Genomic DNA, 14,487 nt, shown 5'->3' on the forward strand with positions numbered 1-14,487 from the left:
TCGGCAGAATTAGAAAGAGCTTTGCTTACACAAAAGTAAAAAATGCACATTTGGAATCAGCTTCTTAATAAACTAAACACCAAATTAATTTCACAAGAGGGCCTTTCTGTGTAAAGCTGCCTCTTTCGCTGTGGTGCTGGTGATAAGTATTCTTTTAACATGGAAATTACCACTGTGGAACTGCCAGTATGCGATCTCAGATCACTCTTTTGGCTTTGAAATTCAAACCTAATAGAAATCCTGCCAAGTTATTCAATGCTAGAATCCAAGAAAACTTAGCCCCATGTTAAGCAATTGCTAATCAAGAGCTATCCCTTGACACCTGAATGGGTGGATTCCACAAAGAAAAGAAAGGCGAGGTGCCTTTGCAACTTTGCTCAGTTTTCTGCCCAGCTGCAGCAATTTTGTTCTATAAGCAGTCAAAAAAGAATAAAGTGAAGAAAGCAGCTGTATGGGATTATAGGCACATTTGCAAGATGCTCCATGTGTGGATTTTTTCCCCCCTTTAAATGCAGTGTGAGTGCAGTGTGACTAATTATACCAGAGAGGAAAGCAGAAGCTCTCTAGTTAAAGTATTTGGGTAATCATGTTTACTGCAGGGAAAGTACGCCTGCATTAAATAAGTCAAAACACGGTGCGTAAAATGTGGAATGACTTTGTAGGCACTGCAATAGAGCGGAAGATGTAGAAATAAGTCTCATTTGTCCAACTAGAAGCACTACCAAAAAAGATAAACCATCTGCTTCAACTAACTGAGCTCCACTTGAAAAATGCTAATTGAACAAAAGGAGGTTTAAACTTATTTAAAAAAAAAAAAAAAAAAAGAAAGAAAACAAAAACAAACAAACCAAAAAAAACTCTAAAGAACTTGTCAGCCAGCATGTTGCTAAGTGATACAACAAAAATGATGCTATCCACAATTTGGTGAAGAGGTGAAAAGAATTATTCTTCCCCTTCCATGTCCAAATTTGGATTTCTTTATGTTATATCACAAACCAAATGTTTATTCAGGAACCCAGACTCCTTTAGTCACTTGCTGTCCTTCAAATCCACCTTAAAATACTTCTTTGCTGTGATGCCTGCCAGAGACTGGCAGCGGTTCAGGAGCCCAATGTGCCGAGATCACCCTCTCCCCTGGTGACCAAATGCGGTTTCCCTGTGCTCTGCCTCTGTCTGCTTGTCTGAATCCACCTGCTAGTTTTTCTCAGTTGGATTGGTAGCTGTTCAAAAATGTTTTCCACTAGCTGTTAGTAAGGCAGAAAAAAAAAAAGGGAAATAACCACATTTGGGAGTTGTTTGGAGCAAAGCTGGAAGCACATATAGAGCATGTCACTGAAGAAACACTTGGCTGCAGGATTAAATCTAAGTCTGTCCATTTAGTCCTGCAGTCAAGAATCCTCAAAAAAGGCAGAGAAACAACTCCTAGCCATGTTCGTTTTTGACACATCTTTGAATAGCAGAGAAATCATAAGTGGAAAGGTTGGGGCCATATTTAAAAGGGCAAATGAAATGACCTGGATAAGCATAAGCTAGATGGCCTGAATATAATTCTGGTCTAAATAATGAAAGCATGTGTGGATAGAATTGAGCAAGAATTGATTCATAGTTATACAATATTTATGATTTTACTTCAATGTATTTTTATGGAAGGCAATATATGAGAACAAAAGGGATTTCATTATTTGATGGAGCTTATAGTTTGGTTGATACAGACAACTGGATAAATGTAATATAATTCCCTAATATATTTGGGATTTCTGACTTGAATTTTGGGTATTAAAAAAAAGGTATATGTTAGGTATATTGGAAACCAATACACCAGGAGACACTGAGATGATTTGAAGTACTAAAGTGGTGTCATGAACAATTTAATTTATCATGGAAGACAAAACAGACCTTATGAACAAATTCCTGGGCTTCATCTTATCTATAGGATGATAAGATAATGGTAGGAAGTGTCAGAAAAGTCTGCAAAAGATTCACTCATGAATTTAGTTTCTTTCACTTCTCAGAAGGGATGAAAGATGATCTGCTCTACTCTGGGCTGGTGCCGCCTCATGGTGAGTCCTGTGAGCAGTTTTGGGCACTATAGTATGGGAAAAACATTAAGCTGTGAGAGAATGTCCAAAGAAGACCTACAAGGATGGTTAAGGGCCTTGGGGGGGGTTGTATGAGGAGTGACCGAGGTCACTGGTCTGGTCAGCCTGGAGAACAGGAGGCTGAGGGCAGAGCTCGCTGCAGTTACAATTTCCTCGTGAGGGGAAGAGGAAGGAGAGGCACTGATCTCTTCTGTGTGGTGACCAGGGACGGGACCTGAGGGAATGGTCTGAAATTGTCAGGGGAGGTTTAGGTTGGATACCAGGAAAAGGTTCACCCAGAGGGTGGCTGGGCACTGGAACACTGGAACTGGCACTTCTCAGGGAAGTGGTCACAGCAGCAGCCTGACCGAGTCCAAGAAGCATTTGGGCACAGCTCTCGGGCCCACGGTGTGATCCCCATCTTGGTCCTGTGCAACTCAGAATATATTCTGTGATAATCTTAATTATTCTTTCATTATTCTTTAAATGCCAGGTATTCTTTAAATTTGAGAATCCAGTTCTATTTTCTTAGAGAAGAAAGGTAGAGCAAAACCCGGTACCTGGAACTTCCCATAAGACAATTTCCAGATTGAAATCACATACAAATCAATAGAGGGAGAAAAAATAAATATGCAAATAAAAGACCAAAGGAAGAATTGACCATATATGAACATCCTGAAATCTAAACTACCTGGAAGTTGCATTTTAATAATTTGTTTTTCTATAGGAATAAACAGGAGAAATTTTACAGTTTGATTAAGGCATAATGCAAGAGAAATCTTGAGCAAATCTGAGCTTTAAAACACCAAAAGTGTTAAATACTTCATTGGGGTTTTTTTTCACTAAAAATGAGGATTTAGATAGTAGATTTGTATGTTCTACAACTCCAATTTTAGATACGGTTTGCAAGAAATTTTGTTTCTCATCTGATAGCAATAGTGTTGCAAATCATGTTTATTTTATTAAAAATATACTTAAAAATCTCTCATCAGTAAGGGTTAGCATGTCAAAACCAGAAAAAGAAAAATTACAGAATAAAATTTCAGAATAATATTTCGTATTAGTCATATAGAAAAAAAATACAGAGAAAATATCAGTTTCTTGTATTAGTGGAGTAAATATTTTTGATCATAACCATGTTCAAACTTTTAAGGTTATGATATATTTACAAAGTGATAAAAAGAAAACTCTTAATTTTTCCTTCATTTAGTTTCTGCACTTCTCACTCCTCACACAAACATATCAGATAGATTTTTAACTAGGAGAGCTAGGCCTTACAAAAAGGAAAATCTTGCTGTAATGGTTTTCGCAGGATGAAAATCACAGCCCTGACCAGCTGTAGAGGAGACAATAAATAACCTATGTGTGATACTTAAGGAAAAAAGATCACTGACTAATTTACAGCCACAGTCATTGTTTTACATCTTGTTATATTCCTAAGTATACTTTTCTGTTTTAAAATATATCCTTTATCCATAATACTATCTTTTTTTCTTTTATTCTCCTACAGAAGAAAGCTTACTTTCCAAAAATATATGAGTGTGCATGTTAAAATACAATATTAGCATGCTAGATATATGCTAAAATTCACCAGATTACATATTAATATCTCCTGTGGCTTATTTGGAAAATGCATTTGGACAATGGACTCTTGCAAAATGTTAAGAAAAATATTAGCTTTTATGTCCAGACCTCAGCAAAAGCAATTGGGCTCCAGCCCTGCAGCACACTCACAACAAAAATTGTTACGTTTCACATATTTATAGCCTAGAATATATTCTCAAAGAACCCGTTTGTTAAACCTTTCTCATATGTTTTCGCTGACCTTACTCTTTGTGGTGTGATTATAAGGAGAAGAGGCCAGTTGAGGATGGAGAGAGGCAATAAAAGGTTTTTTCAAATCCATACTGAAAAATGCCATGATGGGCTTCTGGAGCCATAACACCCAAACTCCACTACCCCACGTTATGAGCACACTGTTATAATGGTCTATCAGTGCATGAGAAAAATACACAGCTGGAAAAAACTCTCTGATGACATTTGGCACATGGATATGCATGGAAAGTCAAGGCAAAGAGCAATGCCAAGATTCTTAACAATACTCGCTATGTCCGAAATCAGAAAGCAGGAACACACATACATAAAAGGATTAGCTTCCTTGCAATCTAGTTCTCAGCTAGGAATACGGCTTTTCTCAGGCATTCAACCAGGAACACAATGCAAAATGACTCCTCCAGCATGGAGACAGGATTTAGAGGTTTCACAGAGCAGAAATATACTCTGTTTCATATTGAAAACACACTGTGCAGAAAAAGCATGTAATTCTGTAGTGCAGAGAATTGAAATCTGAAGCCCAATAGGAATTGTGAGTTGGTTCCAAGACAGCGCGGGTGGGAAGAGGAAGGCATTACTGAGCTGCATATCTGCCTAAACAATGCAGTAAGAATAACATTCTTCTGATATCTGCAGTGCTGTTAACATAAATTTCTCATTTTCTCTTCTTTTTTTGCTCACTCGGTAAGATTCTGTTACAGGTTGTGTTTAAAATGTACATTTCTGCTCTGGTAAAACATGATCAGGAGATTGGCTGGATGAAAAAAAAACAACTCTGTCTGGTTCACAAGAAGACTGGACAGAAATTGACAGGAAGTTTGACTGGAATGATTTTTCTTAAAACCTATGCTATCTACATGGTGCTGATCAGACACTGTGCTTCATGTAGAATGACTTTCTCATCTAGTTGCCAACAAGAATGTCTTCCTACTGTAAATTATTTCTTAACAACTGTATTTAAGCTGCATCTGAATAAAATGGACCCAGGTCTTACGTGTAAGAAACCCAAATGAGAGAAGACACACCTCTGCACTTGGCAGCTCTAGATTCAGATTTCTCCTCCAACAGACTCAAAGCAGAAATATGAGCCTAAATCTTGCATATTCTGAGTCCTGTAATCACCTAATTTACTGGGTCTCTCCATCTCCCCTGCTTCTAATTTCCTTCTCCTATTTAATCAGTTATGAAAACTACTTCCTAAAAGACAGAGAACAGCCTAAATTTTAGCACACTTACCTGTGAGACTTACCACAAAGTAAGCAAAGTTGGACCACAGGGACATTTTTTATGAGATAAGAGCCATGTTAGGGAAAAAAAAAAAAAAGAAATTACTATATAAATAGCTTTGAATTATAAAACAAAGCAATTCACCTTGTTCACCTTGTACATGTAGACATGTTGCTAACAGATTATTTTTGCAACACTGAGAGGATTAAAAAAGGAAAAACCTATGACTAATTTTGTCCAGATAATTTTATATTTACTTTATGCAGGTTTATTTATATAGTCAAAACCCAAAGAGGATTACAGTTGCACAAGTCAACTTTGCAGCACATGGAATGCACAGGAATCATAGGAATCATTTGACATACAGCTGTTTGATAAATAATTTACTCTTCTTGGTTACTTACTTCCTTATCCTTGTTCTTTTTACCTCCTTATTTAATTATCTTTGTTTATATTTTTCTGAGGGAACAAGCTATAATAATTCAATATTTTTTTCATAAAATAGTCTCAAGCAAGGTGAGCAAGGTGGCATTCACACACTCTGAGTCTCAGGTTTCTGTTACAATCATAGATAGAAACCCCCAAATTAGCTTCATCCCAAGGTTAGAGACAGATGCACTGTGTTCATCAACTAAAGCAGGTGCCAATAATGACTAACTTATGATTAGACACCCAGATGCTCAGAGCTCCAAAGTAAGGTGAGAAATGAGGTAAATTAATCTAATTTACAGTCACCACCGTAAAAGAGCTACCTTTAAATTACTTCCCTAGGCCTGCGGGTCTCTGGGGTAGTGACAGAGTCCAGTCACTTAGGAAAAATTTCACTGATTCACCCCAAGACTTTCTCTATTCCAAACTTCTAATTCTAGTGATGGCCATATCGGATGACAAACCCTCCTGTTGCATCAGTTCATCTCAGGTGTCAGGTCTGCTTTCAGCACTGACTGGGACAGAGTCCTCCCAGAACAAAAGTCGGTGATTGTGTAGCCACAGTTGGGAAGAAAGCCCAGGAAGAAGCAGCAAGGAAGGATTCCTCTCACCTGTGCTTCAGCACACACCATCAGCACATCTGCTTATGCGTGTGCTTCCCTAATGCTTGGTCTACAAAGCCAGCCGATAAAAGGAAGGCCATTGTGGGACACTATTTTGACTTTTCTGTGAGTCAGCAGCTACTGGAGAACTTTATATCTACTGCAGAGATTTCTTCTTAGTGAAAAAAAAAAAAAAAAAAAAAAACCTGTGGTAGTTGAGAATGCATCAATTTACACTTTGTAGGTCTGTGCTTGTACTCCCCCTCAGGCCATTACTGCTGAGGAGACAGGAAACTGGGTGAGGTGGGCTGACCCAGCACAGTCAGCCTGGTGTACTTACCATTAATAGCAGCAGATTTGTATGAAAATTGCTGGAAACAGGGAAATTACAAGGCTCAAGATCCCCTGGATTTCTGCAGGCTTGAAGGGAGCGAATGCTGATGCACACAGAGCTGCCACCCACTGCTCCCCCTCCCCATCCCCCTGCCCAAGGTCCTTGCTCCAGCATTAGCCTCCAACCTCACCCAGTTTCAGCTTCCATCTGCTGCAGTCAATTGCTGCTTGCACCACAAGTTTCCCATCCGACCTCCAGCACCAGAATGGAAATGCCAATAATGAGTTCCCAGGCCCAAAATCAGTCTTCACTCTACCATTCTTATTCTCTCAGATGTAGCTCCAGCACCCAGAGGCCATGGCTGTTTCCTTACTGCTTTTACCAGACTGCTCCAACACCAGCAGGAGAGCAGCATTTACACAAAATAAAACCCAGACAAAAGCAGTCCTGTACTCTTTCTGATGTATAGTAAGTCCTGCTGCAGATGTTTCTTATGTGTGTGGGATTGTCAAGATGTGTGGGTGACTGGAGCATAGACAATGTCCACAGAGCCCTGCAGTCCAAGATTTCTCCAGTGGGAGCCTATGAACTTACTGTGTACGGTGGGATTTGTACACCACCCTCTTACTTTTCTTATGTCTCCAGTCAGAAGAGCTAATTGTTAAAACATTTGTTCAAACAAAGTCTACCATTAGAATTTAGCCTTTTTAAAAATTTATTTAATATATTTAAGGAAAAGATTACGACTCAAACCTCAAAGCTATGGTTGCACTAGGGGTCCATTACAGGGATATTTTTCGAATATTTAAGACACAGAAATTGCCACAGACCTAAAATTACTTCTTTTTCCCCAATCCTGCCTTCAGTACTCCTAGTTCAAGTTTATGTGAATTTGACTAAAAAGCACTACTTTTTTTTCCATGGTAAAAAACACTTATTTTTTATCAAGTTCTGAAAAATAGGTACATACTTTGATTAGAAGTTTTCAAAATTTTTGGTCTTAAGGAAACCCTTCATATTAGAAATTTCAGCCTGTGTAATTCAATCTTTGCAAATCATTAAACAACCCAATCCAGGGTCAGAAAATTATACAGTTCAGGCTCTCTTAATAAGCGATGTTACCAGCCACTACTATAATTTTATGAGATAGGATTTGAAGCCGAGGTTTTCCCTAAAACAACTGTGATGAATAATCATGTCTGAGAAGATGAAACGGAAATCACAATGGTTTCCTTGCTGGAACTGATCCATTCACAATAATTTATGCTTTACCCTTGATTTCATCCAGTGATATCAGCCCTCCATCAGTCCTATCCACCACAGCTTGAAAAACCCTGTTTCAAGTGAATCCCATTCAAACCCAAATGGTGAGGCCAGGTGCTCTCCTTAAGAGCAGTAGCTTTAGAATTCCCAACTTCTCCTTTCAGAAAGCCCTACATAAAACAGACCAATTATTGTTGTTGTTATTATTATTCAAAAACCGGTTCTGAGAAATACTTTAAATAACAGAGGAAAGCAAAAATGCTAATCCTCTTACATAACACAAATCCCAGATGGTCTTGTGTGGAGGGGAGGAAGATGCCATAATAGCAGTCACCATTATCAACTGAGCTTGGTTACAGATGTTAAAATGATGCAAGTGCTTGTGCTCACTCACAGAACTTCAATTAGGTTTTTCTTGTCATATTTCTCACAGAAATAATCACAAATAAATAAAAATTCATGCACAAACAACCACTAATCCTCACTGGAAGTGTACAACTCATTCTGAATAATACCTCAAGTAAAGCTGTTACAGTCAACCCATTTACAGTTCTCCTTGGCTAGAGAAAGCTGCCACAGTAGCACTAGCATCTCAACCCCTAATCTAGAAAATATTCAAATAATAGCACTGATTGGTAGTGATACCTATACTAGTCCCATCGCCTAATACAGCACAGACTGCTTTTACATCAATGTAAAAACAGCTTTTTTCTCTGGCCCCAAATTGTTTCAAGTTTACAGCTGATCTCTGTGACATAAAGAGTGCACAGCTGCCCATTTCTCCAGGCATTTTGTCACAGGGATAACCTTATAGGTAAGGATCACAGGGCTGCAGTAGAAGGTTGAGGAAGTACTCATCTGCCAGGAGGCAACATTTGCATTAATAAAACATCTTGAGATCCTGCACAGAAATGCTCACTTAACAAATCTACAGTGCAGGAGCAGAAACATTTCTATGGAATAGTTTCATTCTCCAGTTTCACTGGTCTGTGTTCAGTGTGTGTGAGGAACCAGTTTTGCTCAGACCTTGCCAGCTCTCACAGTAACATCACCACAAACCTAGCACCAAACAAAACCAAGCAGAACATGTTGTATATGATGTTACAAACAAATTAGGGGATAATCTGAGGTCAACACAAGAAACCTCCCTGTCCACCTCACTTGAACCCTCTCCCATTCTCAAAATTGTGAAACCACTGTTTCCTGTCCTTTTCCCAGCAATTCATGAGAATGACAGAAATTTAACCTGTTGCACTTCCTCAGACACAGGTGTTGCTGTAAAACAGCACTTGTTGCAGAGCACCGGAGGAGCTATTGCCCCACAAGGCAGTGAGGGTCAGCAGCTGCCCCAAAAAAACTAGGAACTGTTTCACAGCTATTCTGCCTCTTGGAAATATCTATTCAATGTGTTACTCCATACCCACTTCATCTCTGCCAATGCAGAGTGAAACATGGAGGTGCTAAACCATTTGCACTCGGGACAAAAAACCTGAATCATCAGTGGAGGCTGAACCCTCTTACTCCTTGCTCTGTCCTACAGCAACCATGAATATCAAGGGATACCAGCTTTCCAGTTGTCATATTGGTCTGCATTCACCCACACACGGAGAATGATTTATTAAAATATGTGTCCAAGAATCCTATCTGCACCAGTGGAGGAAACATCCGAGAAAGCAGTCTCACTAGTTCATTATTCTTGGCTTGGAGAATTGAGCTGCTCTTTAATGGAAATCACAGTTTCTCACCTTCCCATTCCTTTGTCTGCCTATTGCAATAATCATGAATCAAAAGCTCCCAAGCACCAATGCAGAAGGGTAACAGGGACAGAGCAACAAACTTATTCAGTTCAAGTATGCAGACTGCAGCCTTTTTGCAGCTCTTCTCTTGTCTCCTACTCTACATCTCTTCTGGTTGCTGCAAATAAACTCAGTGCAGTACACCTGCTTGGGAAGGAATTCCTTTAAGGCCTCAGCAGGGTGATGGCAACAGGCTCCTTCATCTGACCCCACTGAGGTGCTATTCAGCCACGAGGGCAACTTTAAGAAGAAAGATCATAATCATAAAAGAAACAGTGAGGTCACCCTCATTTTTCTGAAAAGCTCAGAAAAGGCTTATATTCAGCTTTACTTCATCTTCCCCTGCAGAGCAATAATTTATTCAAACTACAGTTTAAATGTCTCCTCAAAGAGTAAAATTATAAAAACGATCATGAAAGAAATGCCCATTTATACAGAAATTATAGAGAAGTCTCTTGTCTTTATCAAGTCTCAAGTGTATTTGCACTTAAAAGCTTCCCCCCACCCCCCTTTGCCAACTAGAAACAATAGTGCAGGTGCATTGCCCTTCAGTGAACAATGTATTTATCCTGGGAGGCAGGAAGTTGGTTTCACACCTGTTTCTTCTTTTTATTTGTTCTTGGCCTAGCTAATTTGCCGAATGTCATGATTGGTACAGCTGAGGCTGTCAGAAAGAATTACCACTTTGTAACATGACGGCCTAATTCTGGCAGTTCAGATTTTACAATGATTTGCCTTTTGTTCTTTCTTTCAGTAGTGGTCTGTTTTCTGTACTGCACACAAACTGAATCTGATCAGTAGTAACAGAAAATGTAAAAATAAAGTAGGCTGCTTTATTAGATGACTGTCCCTTTTGGATATTATTATATTACATTATATTATATTATACATTTTAAAGCCAATGAGGGTTAAATCTCTGATATCATAAAAACGTGTCATGCCATGGGCTGAAATAAATATGATTTTTTAGGAATTAATGACTTAGGCTTGGAAATTTTTTTGTTATAATTCAAGGACTACTGAAAATTGAGAGGTACTCTGTTGTCTCATAAATATTAAAGAACTAGCAAGATGTGGCAGAAATTTTGTACCCATTTATTCATTTAGCTTTTGACTTTATGATCCAGGCTTTTTTTTAAATCTAAATCTAAGTGATCATTTTCAGGAGCAGAATTATCCTGTTGATGACATTTAAACAGTAGCTGAGAGCTACGAAGTTTTTTCCATGGGTAAGTCAGTTCAACACAAGAAAGAACAATTTATGTAGTTAATGCATAAATTTATGCAATTAGTTTTGCTTTGATTTAAACATTTTTAGAGTGATACCACTCTCTTAACATCCTATCCCAACAAGGACACCACTTCCCAGGCCTCTCTGTTTAACTCTGTACTGTGGACATTTGAGAACTTCCTCCGTGTCCCAACATGCACAGGTTTCACAGAGCATGAGCCACCTGCAGGCACAGCACCCACCACCCCACAGCTCTTCCAGGATTCATCGCCCTGGACTCATCCACAACACCTGCACAAATGTACCCCCTGCACCAATAAAACTGATTATCTGAGTCCTGCTAGGATGGGGATGAAGAGAGAGGGAGCAAGACTGGGTCATGGCAGGATCACCAAGATGCAGCCTTTTCTCATAGGTCCCAATGCTGTGACCAGAATGAATGTGAGAGATTTCTCAGCACCTGTGTAGTACAGAAGCACTTCTAAACACTACATTTTTACATTTTTACAAAGGTCAAGCTGTCTTTTTTAAACTTAAATGGGACATATGTCATGAGCACTCACCCATGAAACCACATCTTCCCATAGACAGATGCACATAGACAGAGGGCCGTTGATTTCAGGCTGAAAAGGCCACCTAGACAGCCCTTTGTGAGAAAAGATCTAGAGAAGCAGCAGACAGATCTAGAGAAGCAGCAGACTATTTTCTGGACCTTTCCTTCAGAGGATCATTAGCTTCACTAATGCATCTGTATCTGACATTTAAAGAGATGGGGCTTTACAATTCAAAGTTAGCAAATCTTTTGTTGCTTTCATTATCAAGGAGCTTCTGCAAGGCTGTTCTCCATCTGCTTCATCCTTGACAAGATTTATGAAAGGCATCATTGCCATGTTCCATAATAATACCATATCCAGCCACTCCAAGACTATCAAAAGAACAGACCTCCCCCACTGTCTTCATTCAACATATTATTATTTATAATAATCAAACAGTGATACTCCATCATTGTAGGCCAGTTGTATACATCGTCTTCACTAGTCATGCTCATATTGCCAATCTATTTCAAATATCTGGCACTTCCCTTCTTTTTATGCAATAAATTTATGCAATTAGTGCCTAAAAAGGATCAACATAACTTACAATGTGCAGGAGAATACTAATATCTGCATCTCAAGCCAACTGAACAACTCAAACCAAGAATTTTTGATTGATGCATATTCCCTTTTGACCATTTCACTCCTAGACAGCATGCACCAATATTTTCAGGTTCTGCCAGCCATTTTTCATGGTGCATTTGGTTGTCTTAGGACCTTGTCAGTGAGAATAGCTCATTGCTTGTATGGAAAACATCATCCAGATGCTTTCTACACCATTGATATGAGGAAAGTGGGGGGCATTATAAGCTATACAGCCTCCAAAAAGACCATACAAGCCAGAGGATTCCTGCCCAGTCCAGTGGCAGGTTTGTGTATAGTCTATACTAACAGTTTTCTAGACTGCCAAGGGTGTGTATATACATATATATATATATAGGATTCTGCACATATTCCTCATCTATCCTTCAACAGAATGGCTTATGAGCAAGTAGTAGATTCTGGATTACCCTTTTTCCTGTTCAGTCCATATCCTTCTTCTTACTTTAAAAAAGGTTTTATATAGGCTTTCCCTCCATCATTTTTTCCTCTCTGCAAACAATAGATTCTTTTCCCTCATCCATATAAATTGACATAATTTCTGGGTTGCCCTATTACGTGACACTTAACGTACCTAACATGAATTTGTACTTATTGTTGCCTTGTTTCTTTACAAACAGCAGCAAAGAAATAAAACTCAGAGGTCCTGTTTCCTTTCCTTCCCCTCTCTTTCCTGCACTTTTATAGAACCTAGTACATCATACATCAACCAAAGAAACGTATACCAACACTCAAAAATTGAGAATGCTAGAGAGGTCAGAGAGAATACTTTCTAATGTCCTGTTACATTTTTCTATCCCTGGGCAAGCATTCTCCACTCACTGAGCTAGAGCTCTTCTCTGGAAGAAGGCAGTGAAAAACAGGATCAGTGGTTGGTGAAAAGCTTTCCTCAACAAAGAAAAACAGTGAGTGGTCCCCCAGTAATTATGCCTAGAGAAGAATAAACTAATTTTTTCTACTTTACTCAGTCAAGAGGGCTGCCCAGTGCCAACAAATGCAAAATTTTTTGTTATCATCCAAAGAAAAAATAAGTTAAAGTTGTTGAGTAATTACACTGTTTGCTGTTTGTGCAGGTGAAATGTATTGGCCCCACAGAGAGATTGCTGGGCACAGGAAGATCTTTGGTCAGCAACTTGCACTGTAGATTGCCCAGCTGCACCCACTCTTCTCAAAGGACAAGCCCAGACCAGTCTCTCCCACTGAAGGGGGTTCACAGGAGGAGAACTCCAGCCACAGTCTTTAGGTAACCTCCTTTACCAGGGTCTTGTTAGCCACAGTCATCATTTATTTGGCCATTTAGAACAGATTAAGTTCACACAGAAGCCTTTTAAGGGCTTTGAGACAGAGTACTCAAAGGAAAATAGACATCTGACAAACAGGCTAGTAATACCACATCTCCATAAAAGAAGAGGAAGCAAGTGAATCTCCAAATTATTGTCTGCCGATCCAGGTACTTGAAGAAATGCCTTCTCTATAGCCTGAAGAGAAAAAAAGGAAGAGAAAAACACACAATTAAAAATCCCCAAAAAAACCTAGGATTCCAGTTCGTCGCAGGTTAAAATAGAAAATAATCCCTTATTGCTTCTAACCTTTCTTAGAAGAATAACCCAAATTGAAGAAAATGCAATGACTTCCCAGTGCCATGTACAGGAATAACTTTCATGAACTTTTTTACCTGCTGCTCCAGTGGCAGCCCAGCTGCATGTGGGTACCTATAAACAGCATCGAGCACACTGGGTTAATAGTTCTGCTCTATCTTCAGCAGGTCCAATCTGCTTTGCTTTGGACATAGCACAAAACTCCTGGTGAACTGGCTCCCCTGATGGCCACCGGTGAAGGATCGCCTGCCACCAAGGCAGGGGTCTTGTGGCACAAGTGCAGTCTTGAATATCTGGCAAAGTCTCACTCAGAGAGTCGTTCCCATCAAGGTGGTTTTACCACTGGTGTACCTCTCTCCATACCTAATGGGACTCCTAAAACAAAATTGGATATTCTTCATGGAATTTTTGTCTATCTTTCTTCTCAGCATTGTCTTTCATGATCAGGATTATGTTATCCCAGGACTTCCTGATGACAGACAAGCCTTGACAATATAAAAATATCTACCTGCTGTCTGATCCATTGCTGGAGCATAGCAACAAGGTGCTCCTGCACTGCCAGAACTGAAGATATTGGCTGTGGAAGAGCTTACTTTCTCTCAGAAATAAGTTTTTGGAAAATTACAATGATAAAGATTTGTAGATGATGATAAAAATGGAGAACCTCATAGAATTTCAGTACAAAACTTAGTCTGTGAAAAAAAAAATTGAATAAACTGAACCTGAAACTCCACTAATATTTTCATTATGTTCATATTATATGGAAAAATTGAAGATGAATCAATGGAAAAGACCATTCCTGAGATTCATAGGTGATTGAGAACTAAAGTCATAAGAAAGATGGTGTTCTATGTACTATATCTCAAATTCTTGTTTACAAAGAACTGTCATCTGGACAATTCA

General features: G+C 39.1%; 1 long non-coding RNA gene across 1 annotated transcript in view; it reads right to left on the minus strand.

Moving 5' to 3' along the window:
- Positions 1-13,253: 13,253 nt before the first annotated feature.
- The window catches only part of LOC134416662 (uncharacterized), a 65,863-nt gene continuing 64,629 nt past the window's right edge, over positions 13,254-14,487 (minus strand). Inside the window, exon 2 of the long non-coding RNA XR_010027314.1 lies at positions 13,254-13,464. This is a non-coding gene — a long non-coding RNA (uncharacterized LOC134416662). The remainder of the gene's footprint in view (positions 13,465-14,487) is intronic.

This window comes from Melospiza melodia, chromosome 3 (assembly GCF_035770615.1).
Source record: "Melospiza melodia melodia isolate bMelMel2 chromosome 3, bMelMel2.pri, whole genome shotgun sequence".
Classification (NCBI taxonomy): Eukaryota; Metazoa; Chordata; class Aves; order Passeriformes; family Passerellidae; genus Melospiza; species Melospiza melodia.